Source organism: Tachypleus tridentatus, chromosome 3, assembly GCF_004210375.1.
Source record: "Tachypleus tridentatus isolate NWPU-2018 chromosome 3, ASM421037v1, whole genome shotgun sequence".
In the NCBI taxonomy this organism is placed as follows: domain Eukaryota; kingdom Metazoa; phylum Arthropoda; class Merostomata; order Xiphosura; family Limulidae; genus Tachypleus; species Tachypleus tridentatus.
This window is the reverse complement of record NC_134827.1, coordinates 44,894,112-44,907,422: the sequence shown is the minus strand read 5'-3', so window position 1 is coordinate 44,907,422 and position 13,311 is coordinate 44,894,112. Positions and strand designations below refer to the sequence as shown.

The 13,311-nt window shown below is 34.9% G+C and overlaps 1 protein-coding gene and 1 long non-coding RNA gene across 4 annotated transcripts in view; one reads left to right on the top strand and one right to left on the bottom strand.

Moving 5' to 3' along the window:
- Positions 1 to 10,468, top strand: part of LOC143246061 (uncharacterized) — a 39,061-nt gene extending 28,593 nt beyond the window's left edge. Inside the window, exons 2-3 of the long non-coding RNA XR_013025760.1 lie at positions 6,021 to 6,108; positions 10,340 to 10,468. This is a non-coding gene — a long non-coding RNA (uncharacterized LOC143246061). The remainder of the gene's footprint in view (positions 1 to 6,020; positions 6,109 to 10,339) is intronic.
- LOC143246790 (uncharacterized) overlaps positions 1 to 13,311 on the bottom strand; it is a 74,557-nt gene that overhangs the window by 43,613 nt on the left and 17,633 nt on the right. The gene's annotated exons all lie outside the window — the stretch shown is intronic.

The window sequence follows — 13,311 nt, the reverse complement described above, 5'->3', positions numbered from 1 at the left end:
TGAATATTTACAAGTAAATAACTTTTCGTTATTTAAATGACTATTGGTTATTTTAGTAAGAAAAGCGAAAATCCTGTCGAATACCTATAATTAAATTTCAATAGTCAACATTTCTTTCAGTTTGAAAACTGCGAGCAATAATCACGAGATGTCGCTACTTTCACATAGTCGCGAAATTAAGGACTTTGTATTATTTTTAAGAAATATTTTGAGAGCGAATTTAACAAGGAAATAATGTAAGAAAGTGGAATGTTTCCAGAAAAACAAGAGAACGGTAATTCTTAAAATATTAGGGAAACTCTTCATATCAAAACTTCAAACAGCAACTTACCATTTTACTCTGTAGAGTGAGTTACACTCGAAATCTGTCAAAGTTTGTTGATGATTGATTGCTAGGCCTACATGAAGAAAAACCCAAGTTTCCGGGCTAAAAATGTCAAATAGTCTATACACTGAGGGGGTGCTTTACCTTACTTAAGGAATCACCAACTAGTACTAACAACTTTTGAATAGAAGGGTAGAAAGAAAGCGATTAAAAAGAAATGTTTCATTTTGTGATGGTTTCAAAGCGACTTTCAATTCATTTTTTTCGGCGTTGCTTTGCAAGAAAACCAAACTACCATGTCTATAAAAATACCGACTTTTATGTTTTCGAAAAACTTGAGTAGGAAGAGAAGAGAAAGGGTGACTTCCGAGGGTAGGAACCAACGGGCACTTAGCCAGGGACAGAGACGGCATTGTGAGGAAAGTCGTAAGGGCTCTTAAACTGGGTTTTTGTGATGGCGTCGAATTTACCGAACGCCACAACACTGAATTATCAGATTATGTTTTGAAAAACGGATTTAGGGATAAATCAACCCTCAAATGCGTATGAAAAAAAACAAAAAAACCCTGATGATTCAGCCGACACTACAGACACTCCATTTATGGAACATAATAAAGCACAAAGTTTCTCCTCATGATAAAACTATATTTGGTAAACTTCCACACAAGATAGTTATAAAACTAGACATGCTCAGCTGCCATTAACCACGAACATTGTGGTTTGTCACGGACGTTTGGTTATTTTTAATATACTTTTTACCTATTCTTATTTTTAACATACGTTCTTAAATGTTACTATGAACTGCAGTTGTTAATGTATCCTGATGTTGAAATACGTTACTAGCTGTTGGTATCTCTTGTAGTTGTTTATGTATCCTGATTAGATTTGTTTGTTTTGAATTTCGCGCAAAGCTACACGAAGGCTATCTGCGCTAGCCGTCCCTAATTTAGCAGTGTAAGACTAGATGGAAGGCAGCTAGTCATTATCACCTACCGCCAACTCTTGGGCTACTCTTTTATCAACGAATAGTGTGATTGACCTCACGTTATAACGCCCCTACGGCTGAGAGGGCGACCATGTTTGGTGCGACCGGGATTCGAGCCCGCGACCCTCGAATCACGAGCCGGGCCCACTGATTTGAACAGACGTTACTAGCTATTGCTATCTATTGTAGTTGTTAATGATTCCTGATTTCAACATACTTTAACTGCTGGTGTCTATTGTAGTTGAAATGTAACCCGATTTTAACGAATGTTACTAACTGTTTGTATTTATTGTCTTTGTAGATCCTGTAGTAATAAAATGTTATGAATGAAACAGATAAAACGTGTTAATATAACCAGAATATCTGATAGGACCACCTGTCTATCTGGAGGTAAAACGAACCTGTTATATATTTACTTAACTGACATTTTTCCAGTTTCAAACATAAGTAAAACAAACATTTATGTCAAATGTGTATTTAGTAGACAGTTGACATCAGTTCGCCACCTGCCACGCTTGGCAGTGGTCCTGTTTCCTTTGAGGTTTAAATTATAGTTGTTGAAATACCTTGAGAATAATTACTCTCACATTCTTCCAGTAATTACCAAAATAGGGCAGCAGCTTCGGTGCCTTGTAAAGAAATAACTTTGCCCAGGCAAGGCATCCTATACACTCAAACCCGTGTGGGCTCGGGCGAAAAAAAACACACTGAACAAAAACACTCGAACATCTTGATCACGGCGCGTTTCTCTTGCAGCACGTGCCGTTATGGGCAGGGTTTCTTAGCGATGTTGACTGTTTGAACACGATCAACGAACCATGAAATATCATAAAATGTCCATTGTTAAAAGCAAATTTAAAACAATTTTTAGCAAAAAATCTTATTAAACTAAGTGTATTTCATTAATGAGTTTATTAGTTTAATGTCACTGACGTATAACATATTGGTTTGAGCATCGTTACTGACGTAGTACTGACCACACCATAGTCGCAAACCACACATTCTACTGACGCTAGAGAGAAGTATACAGTAATCACAAACTGCACATTCTACTAACGCTAGAGACAAGTATACAGTAATCACAAACTGCACATTCTACTAACGCTAGAGACAAGTATACAGTGATCACAAACTGCACATTCTACTGACACTAGAGACAAGTATACAGTGATAAAAAACCACACATTCTACTGACACTAGAGACCAGTATACAGTGATCACAAACCGCACATTCTACTAACGCTAGAGACAAGTATACAGTGATCACAAACCGTACATTCTACTAACGCCAGAGACAAGTATACAGTGATCACAAACCACACATTCTACTAACCCTAGAGACAAGTATACAGTGATCACAAACCGCACATTCTACTGACACTAGAGACAAGTATACAGTGATCACAAACCGCAGATTCTACTAACGCTAGAGACAACTATACAGTGATCACAAACTGCACATTCTACTGACACTAGAGACCAGTATACAGTGATCACAAACTGCACATTCTACTGACACTAGAGACCAGTATACAGTGATCACAAACTGCACATTCTACTGACACTAGAGACCAGTATACAGTGATCACAAACTGCACATTCTACTGACACTAGAGACCAGTATACAGTGATTACAAACCACACATTCTACTGACACTAGAGACCAGTATACAGTGATTACAAACCACACATTCTACTGACACTAGAGACCAGTATACAGTGATTACAAACCACACATTCTACTGACACTAGAGACCAGTATACAATGATTACAAACCACACATTCTACTGACACTAGAGACAAGTATACAATGATTACAAACCACACATGTACTGACACTACAGACAAGTATACAGTGATCACAAACCGCACATTCTACTGACACTAGAGACAAGTATACAGTGATAAAAAAACACACATTCTACTAACACTAGAGACCAGTATACAGTGATAAAAAAACACACATTCTACTAACACTAGAGACCAGTATACAGTGATCACAAACCGCACATTCTACTGACACTAGAGACAAGTATAGAGTGATCACAAACCACACATTCTACTGACACTAGAGACAAGTATACAGTGATCACAAACCACACATTCTACTGACACTAGAGACAAGTATACAGTGATTACAAACCGCAGATTCTACTAACGCTAAAGACAAGTATACAGTGATAAAAAAACACACATTCTACCAACACTAGAGACCAGTATACAGTGATTACAAACCACACATTCTACTGACACTAGAGACAAGTATACAGTGATAAAAAACACACATTCTACTAACACTAGAGACAAGTATACAGTGATCACAAACCACACATTCTACTGACACTAGAGACAAGTATACAGTGATTACAAACCACACATTCTACTGACACTAGAGACAGGTATACAGTGATCACAAACTACTCATTCTACTGATATACAAACCAGTATACAGTCATCACAATCAACACATTCTACTGATATACAAACCAGTATACAGTCATCACAAACTACACATTCTACAGACATACAAACCAGTATACAGTCATCACAAACTACACATTCTACTGACATACAAACCAGTATACAGTCATCACAAACTACACATTCTACTGACATATAAACCAGTATACAGTCATCACAAACTACACATTCTACTGACATACAGACCAGTATACAGTCATCACAATCTACTGATATACAAACCAGTATACAGTCATCACAAACTACACATTCTACTGACATACAAACCAGTATACAGTCATCACAAACTACACATTCTACTGACATACAAACCAGTATACAGTCATCACAAACTACACATTCTACTGACATACAAACCAGTATACAGTCATGACAAACTACACATTCTACTGATATACAAACCAGTATACAGTCATCACAAACTACACATTCTACTGACATACAAACCAGTATACAGTCATCACAAACTACACATTCTACTGACATACAAACCAGTATGCAGTCATCACAAACTACTCATTCTACTGATATACAAACCAGTATACAGTCATCACAAACTACACATTCGACTGACATACAAACCAGTATACAGTCATCACAAACTACACATTCTACTGACATACAAACCAGTATACAGTCATCACAAACTACACATTCTACTGACATACAAACCAGTATAGTCATCACAAACTACACATTCTACTGATATACAAACCAGTATACAGTCATCACAAACTACACATTCTACTGACATACAAACCAGTATACAGTCATCACAAACTATTCATTCTACTGATATACGAACCAGCATACAGTCATCACAAACTACACATTCTACTGATATACAAACTAGTATACAGTCATCACAAAGTACACATTCTACTGATATACAAACCAGTATAGAGTTATCACAAACTGCACATTCTATTCTCACTGCACACTAGTGATGTGGTGTACACATTATTATATTACATTCTGTGTAATGTGGTGTACACATTATTATATTACATTCTGTGTAATGTGGTGTACACATTATTATATTACATTCTGTGTAATGTGGTGTACACATTATTATATTACATTCTGTGTGAAGTGATGTACACGTTATTATATTACATTCTGTGTGAAGTGGTGTACACATTATTATATTACATTCTGTGTGATGTGGTGTACACATTATTATATTACTTTCTGTGTGAAGTGGTGTACACATTATTATATTACATTGTGTGTGAAGTGGTGTACACGTTATTATATTACATTCTGTGTGATGTGATGTACACATTATTATATTACATTCTGTGTGATGTGGTGTACACATTATTATATTACATTCTGTGTGATGTGGTGTACACATTATTATATTACTTTCTGTGTGAAGTGGTGTACAGATTATTATATTACATTCTGTGTGATGTGGTGTACACATTATTATATTACTTTCTGTGTGAAGTGGTGTACACATTATTATATTACATTTTGTGTGAAGTGGTGTACACATTATTATATTACATTCTGTGTGATGTGGTGTACACATTATTATATTACATTCTGTGTGAAGTGGTGTACACATTATTATATTACATTCTGTGTGATGTGGTGTACACATTATTATATTACATTCTGTGTGATGTGGCGTATATACATTATTATATTACATTCTGTGTGATGTGGTTTACTCTTATGTCCTGGACTCTCTCGATCCAAGCAAACCTTTAATAAGTTGTTTGAACAAAAGTATATGATAATTAATTTACTGTACGCATCATTGGCTAATTTTATCAATTAGCTGTCGTCTTCAACCAATTTCTGTTCCTCTTACATTTAAGTGAAGAAGAGAATTGAAGCTTATTATGTTAAATAAAGGTTTATTTGTTATATGTGTTACTGCTGGCCCATTTATATACTTACATGTATGAGGTGCGACCTCCATATCTGTTGGGCCAAAACAGTGGCTCTGAATGAGCGGGTTAGTAAAATGTCTTGTGACAGCTGTAGTAACATATGGGACAATATTTCGTTAACCAATAAAATCAAAGCTAAGTTATTTCAATTTGTAACACTACTTCACCATGAATTTGTGGCTCACAAAACGCGTCTTCATGGAAACAAACAAAATCTTTCAGCCTCCGTGAGAAATGTATTTTATAGCTCGCCAGAGAAACGCGTGTGTGACATCACAACACGCCTATTTAAACGTTTTTTTTTTTTTTTTTTTTTAATTCTAGTCACACTGAATGAAACCCAACAAACCACTGCTGCATGCTGTTCAACTTAGACCGTCCACTTATATGAAAATGGCAAATGTATACTAAGGTAAGACATGATATAAATAAATTAAATAATAAATTATTTTTCTTATCTATCGTCCGGCTGTAGCTGTCTAGTTATCTGTTTATTTACATATCTCTCCGTTTGTTTATCTACTTGTCTCTGTTTCTCCTTACCTCTTCCTGAACATGTTATTTATAGATTGTCATATATCATTCTATCCGTTATTTTAGAAGATAGACAGTTATCACTTTCATCAATACGCGGAAAAAATATATCTATAAAACAGTGTTTAACAGCTGACTACTTCCTCACTAGTCGTGTCAACCTTGGTTCTAGGAGATTTTTCAACACAGTAACTTTGAAATGGGAGAGTAATACATACCACCTCTCCAAACATACTATTTAAACACAGTTTATGCTTCCGAGATAAAGACTTATCACTGGTGCCCGTGAGGATTTAACCATTTTATAATGAAGGTATTATTGAATGATTAGTTTGGCTTTTAGGTGCAGATAAAATACGTTTACAGAATGAAACATGTAACATCCAGTCACATCTATTGCTCCTCACACACAAACACAATGTTAAATAACTCATTTATCATGATAATTTACAACATGTATCATCCAGTCACAGTTGTTGCTACTCACACACAAACACAATGTTAAACAACATATCATGACAACTTACAACTTGTAACATCCAGTCACTGTTGTTGTTACTCACACACAAACACAATGTTAAACAACATATCATGACAACTTACAATTTGTAACATCCAGTCACTGTTGTTGTTACTCACATACAAACACAATGCTAAACAACATATCATGACAACTTACAACTTGTAACATCCAGTCACTGTTGTTGTTACTCACACACAAACACAATGTTAAACAACATATCATAACAACTTACAACTTGTAACATCCAGTCACTGTTGTTGTTACTCACACACAAACACAATGTTAAACAACATATCATGACAACTTACAACTTGTAACATCCAGTCACTGTTGTTGTTACTCACACACAAACACAATGTTAAACAACATATCATGACAACTTACAACTTGTAACATCCAGTCACTGTTGTTGTTACTCACACACAAACACAATGTTAAACAACATATCATGACAACTTACAACTTGTAACATCCAGTCACTGTTGTTGTTATTCGCACACAAACACAATGTTAAACAACATATCATGACAACTTACAACTTGTAACATCCAGTCACTGTTGTTGTTACTCACACACAAACACAATGTTAAACAACTTATTATGACAACTATCAAGAACTAAGACGTAATATTCGCCAGATTTTTATTTGTTACCTAAAGTAATTCATATTATTGTCAAATATAATTTACCATTGCATGTTTTTTTACGTAATAAACATATTTTATATGAGTATGTATCTCACACCCGGATGGAACACGAAATTACATCGTTTCAGCGAAACGACCTTCATCAGAATGAAGGGTTCAAATTAGTAGTATAGAAAAAAAGACAGCGAAAACTTCGTATTGGTGACGCAGCGAAAAGTGAACGGGTTTACTCTTGTGTTGTGGGATATCTATGAACTATATGACTAAACATCCAACTATTCTGAGGTCGTTCACTATGTACACAACATGTTTAGCGATGATACGACTGGAATCGAATTTCTGGTCATCAGTTAAAGTTTCAAGTGTACTGACGCCACTTTTATGTTGTTCGTTTTCTTCTAATCTTTCAAGGACTTTCATCACAATAATGTTCTGTACAGAAACACAGATTTATACTAGACACATACTTAAGAGACATAACTCATTTAAACTTAAACCATCGTACACATAAAGTACATGTCAATAACAGAACAAACTAGGTAAACATAGGCTAATAACTGTTTTAACATGACTCCATCATAAATATATATAACAACAAAATTAACTATGTAAAAAGAGGCTAATCACTGTGTTTACTTGACTCCGTAATAGATACATATAACAATACAACAATCGAAGTAAAAACAGACTAAAATACTGGGTATTTTTTAATGTACGATTTTTGTTTCGTTTTGTGTCATCAACGCATGGTTCGAGCCCCGTATTTTAGCATTATAAAATCTTAATATTATTGCTTCGGAAACGAGATAGAATGGTCTTAATAATAGAGTAATAGGGATTAATAAATATAATAACACAAAATTAAAAGTTGATCAATTTAATAAAATGTTTATATTAATTTATGATATATAACGAGTGTTTAACTTACGTAATCAACAAATTACGAGTTGGTCTAAAATTAAATTTTCAATAATGGTGGCAGAGACATCAAATTACAGTTATGTACACACTTTTACCTCATAGTTTATTGAAGCAACAGACTAGGTACGACATACTTTAAGATACTAAAATTAAGAAATACAAGCTACTTACGACATATTTAAATATACTAAATAGAAGAATTACAGGCCACATAAGACATGTTAAAACAGTAGAGGTAAGAACTACAGGCCACATAAAACATGTTAAAACAATAGAGGTAAGACCTACTTACGACATATTTAAAGATACTAAATGTAAGAACTACAGGCCACATAAGACATGTTAAATCAATTGAGATAAGACCTAATTACGACATATTTAAAGATACTAAAAGTAAGAACTACAGGCCACATAAGACATGTTAAAACAATAGAGGTAAGACCTACTTACGACATATTTAAAGATACTAAATGTAAGAACTACAGGCCACATAAGACATGTTAAAACAATAGAGGTAAGACCTACTTACGACATATTTAAAGATACTAAATGTAAGAACTACAGGCCACATAAGATATCTTAAAACAATAGAGGTAAGACCTACTTACGACATATTTAAAGAAACTAAATGTAAGAACTACAGGCCACATAAAACATGTTAAAACAATAGAGGTAAGACCTACTTACGACATATTTAAAGATACTAAATGTAAGAACTACAGGCCACATAAGACATCATAAAACAGTAGAGGTAAGACCTAATTACGACATATTTAAAGATACTAAATGTAAGAACTACAGGCCACATAAGACATCTTAAAACAGTAGAGGTAAGACCTACTTACGACATATTTTAAGATACTAAGTGTAGGAATTACAGGCCATATAAGACATTTTAAAGCAATAGAGGTAAGACCTAATTACGATATATTTAAAGATACTAAAGGTAAGAACTACAGGCCACATAAGACATGTTAAATCAATTGAGATAAGACCTAATTACGACATATTTAAAGATACTAAAGGTAAGAACTACAGGCCACATAAGACATGTTAAATCAATTGAGATAAGACCTAATTACGACATATTTAAAGATACTAAAAGTAAGAACTACAGGCCACATAAGACATGTTAAAACAATAGAGGTAAGACCTACTTACGACATATTTAAAGATACTAAATGTAAGAACTACAGGCCACATAAGACATGTTAAAACAATAGAGGTAAGACCTACTTACGACATATTTAAAGATACTAAATGTAAGAACTACAGGCCACATAAGATATCTTAAAACAATAGAGGTAAGACCTACTTACGACATATTTAAAGAAACTAAATGTAAGAACTACAGGCAACATAATACATGTTAAAACAATAGAGGTAAGACCTAATTACGACATATTTAAAGATACTAAATGTAAGAACTACAGGATACATAAGACGTATTTCAAGACAATAAAGGTAAGAACTACGGACTACATTACACATATTTTAAAACAGTAAAGGTAAGGACAATATACAAATCCCTTATTTTATTAATTAGAATAGTTCATGAAATGAAATTATATATAATAATTTTCTGGACTAACTAACTAACTTAACCATGGCTCACATTACACTTCCACGACTGAACGGGTCCATCTAAACGTTAACAAACGTAGGCACTCAATAGCTCATTTTAATTCTAAATGAGACTTGTTTGTCAGAATTCAAAATGCTTCTTCTATCTTTATAAATACATTCCTCCGTTCGGCTTGATTTACTTAAGTAATTTCTGATTCTTACAAAGGACAAGAATGTTACTAGACTATAGATACTATTTAAATCTCAAGGCGTGGAGCTCTCTTACTTCATATGATAATACATTACATCTTCCAACCTCTGTATCTCGTAATATCTAGAATACCGATCTCTCGAACTAAGACTTTACACTTATAACATGCTTTCTATAGCAATGTCTGTGTATCCGTAAAGATAAGATCGCTACCCCGCTATTCCCTTTTTTGTGTGTACAGATTATGGGAATTAGGCCTATCCACGAGACGTGGAGAGCCATATTTCACGTATATCCTGTTGGAGAAATTTCAAACCAGGCGTGATTGCCCGTGTCTGCGCTTAACATCACTTCAAGGAAGTAATCCAGGTAAGTTGCACATCGTACAAATAACAAGAATGTTTTATTTGTAGCTCGTGGTACAAACCTTACTACAGTTTACCGATATTAAACAAACCACGCTGTTCCCATCAGTAACATTCCATCAGCATCTTATTAAAATAATGATACAGTGTAATTACAATATTATTTATAGAACAAACGGTTTAATGTTTACAACACATACTTTGCAGAATTTCTCTGAGTCTGTCTTACTCTTAAAGTGTCTTACACTGACACATACCACTTACAATCCTAACTGGAAACGCAAACAAACTTGGGAAGGTTTTGGTTTATTTAGAGAGAAGATTCAAGAATTGAATCCCAACTTGGATGATCAGTGGTTCCTATTCGTCCTCTCACGTGAGTGATTATTTAACTGTACTTAAAACCTTGCTTGAATTTAAGTTTTAATATTTAAGGTGATGAAGTGTGATGGGACATTACAAACTTAACGGGTGAGAAAGAGCGAAACAAAGGCGGCACCGAGAAAGTGAGCCACATGTCAACGTAAATATTAACGTAAAACGACCCGATTCAGGGCTGGAAATAGTTACCAACTTTATTATAATGTTCAAACTATTTAAATTACACAAGCCTGTTCTGAAATAGACGTTTATCAAACATTCATAATACATGTTTATATCAATCGAAACACTACAATGTGAGAGTTTGTGCAAATGAAATTATTATTAAATTAATAATGTATGTTAGAACATAGCACAGCATCGTAACTAGACTGCAGGACCGTGTTGTTAGAACACAGTACAGTACACTAAGTAGACTACAAGATCCTGTTGTTAGAACACAGCACAGTACACTAACTACAAAATCCTGTTGTGAGAACACACTACAGTACACTAAGTAGACTACAAGGTCCTGTTGTTAGAACACAGTACAGTATACTAAGTAGACTGCAAGGTCCTGTTGTTAGAACACAGTACAGTACACTAAGTAGACTACAAGATCCTGTTGTTAGAACACAGTACAGTACACTAACTACAAAATCCTGTTGTTAGAACACAGTACAGTACACTAAGTAGACTACAAGGTCCTGTTGTTAGAACACAGTACAGTATACTAAGTAGGCTGCAAGGTCCTGTTGTTAAAACACAGTACAGTACACTAACTACAAAATCCTGTTGTTAGAACACAGTACAGTATACTAAGTAGACTGCAAGGTCCTGTTGTTAAAACACAGTACAGTGCACTAACTACAAAATCCTGTTGTTAGAACACAGTACAGTACACTAACTACAAAATCCTGTTGTTAGAACACAGTACAGTACACTAAGTAGACTACAAGGTCCTGTTGTTAGAACACAGTACAGTACACTAAGTAGACTACAAGATCCTGTTGTTAGAACACAGTACAGTACACTAAGTAGACTACAAGGTCCTGTTGTTAGAACACAGTACAGTACACTAAGTAGACCACAAGATCCTGTTGTTAGAACACAGTACAGTACACTAAGTAGACTACAAGATCCTGTTGTTAGAACACAGTACAGTACACTAAGTAGACTACAAGGTCCTGTTGTTAGAACACAGTACAGTACACTAAGTAGACTACAAGACCCTGTTGTTAGAACACAGTACAGTACACTAACTACAAGATCCTGTTGTTAGAACACAGTACAGTACACTAAGTAGACTACAAGATCCTGTTGTTAGAACACAGTACACTAAGTAGACTACAAGATCCTGTTGTTAGAACACAGTACAGTACAGTAACTACAAGATCCTGTTGTTAGCACATAGTACAATACACTAAGTAGACTACAAGACCCTGTTGTTAGAACACAGTACACTAAGTAGACTACAAGATCCTGTTGTTAGAACACAGTACAGTACACTAACTACAAGATCCTGTTGTTAGCACATAGTACAGTACACTAAGTAGACTACAAGACCCTGTTGTTGGAACACAGTACAGTACACTAAGTAGACTACAAGACCCTGTTGTTAGAACACAGTACAGTACACTAACTACAAGATCCTGTTGTAAGAACACAGTACAGTAGACTAACTACAAGATCCTGTTGTTAGAACACAGTACAGTAGACTAAGTAGACTACAAGATCCTGTTGTTAGAACACAGTACAGTACACTAAGTAGACAACAAGACCCTGTTGTTAGAACACAGTACAGTACACTAAGTACACTACAAGATCCTGTTGTTAGAACACAATACAGTACACTATGTCGACTACAAGACCCTGTTGTTAGAACACAGTACAGTACACTAAGTAGACTACAAGATCCTGTTGTTAGAACACAGTACACCAAGTAGACTACAAGATCCTGTTGTTAGAACACAGTACAGTACACTAAGTAGACTACTAGGTCCTGTTGTTAGAACACAGTACAGTACACTAAGTAGACTACAAGATCCTGTTGTTAGAAAACAGTACAGTACACTAAGTAGACTACAAGACCCTGTTGTTAGAACACAGTACAGTACACTAACTACAAGATCCTGTTGTTAGAAAACAGTACAGTACACTAAGTAGACTACAAGATCCTGTTGTTAGAACACAGTACAGTACACTAAGTAGACTACAAGATCCTGTTGTTAGAACACAGTACAGTACACTAAGTATACTACAAGACCCTGTTGTTAGAACACAGTACAGTACACTAACTACAAGATCCTGTTGTTAGAAAACAGTACAGTACACTAAGTAGACTACAATATCCTGTTGTTAGAACACAGTACAGTACACTAAGTAGACTACAAGACCCTGTTGTAAGAACACAGTACAGTACACTAACTACAAGATCCTGTTGTTAGAAAACAGTACAGTACACTAAGTAGACTACAAGACCGTGTTG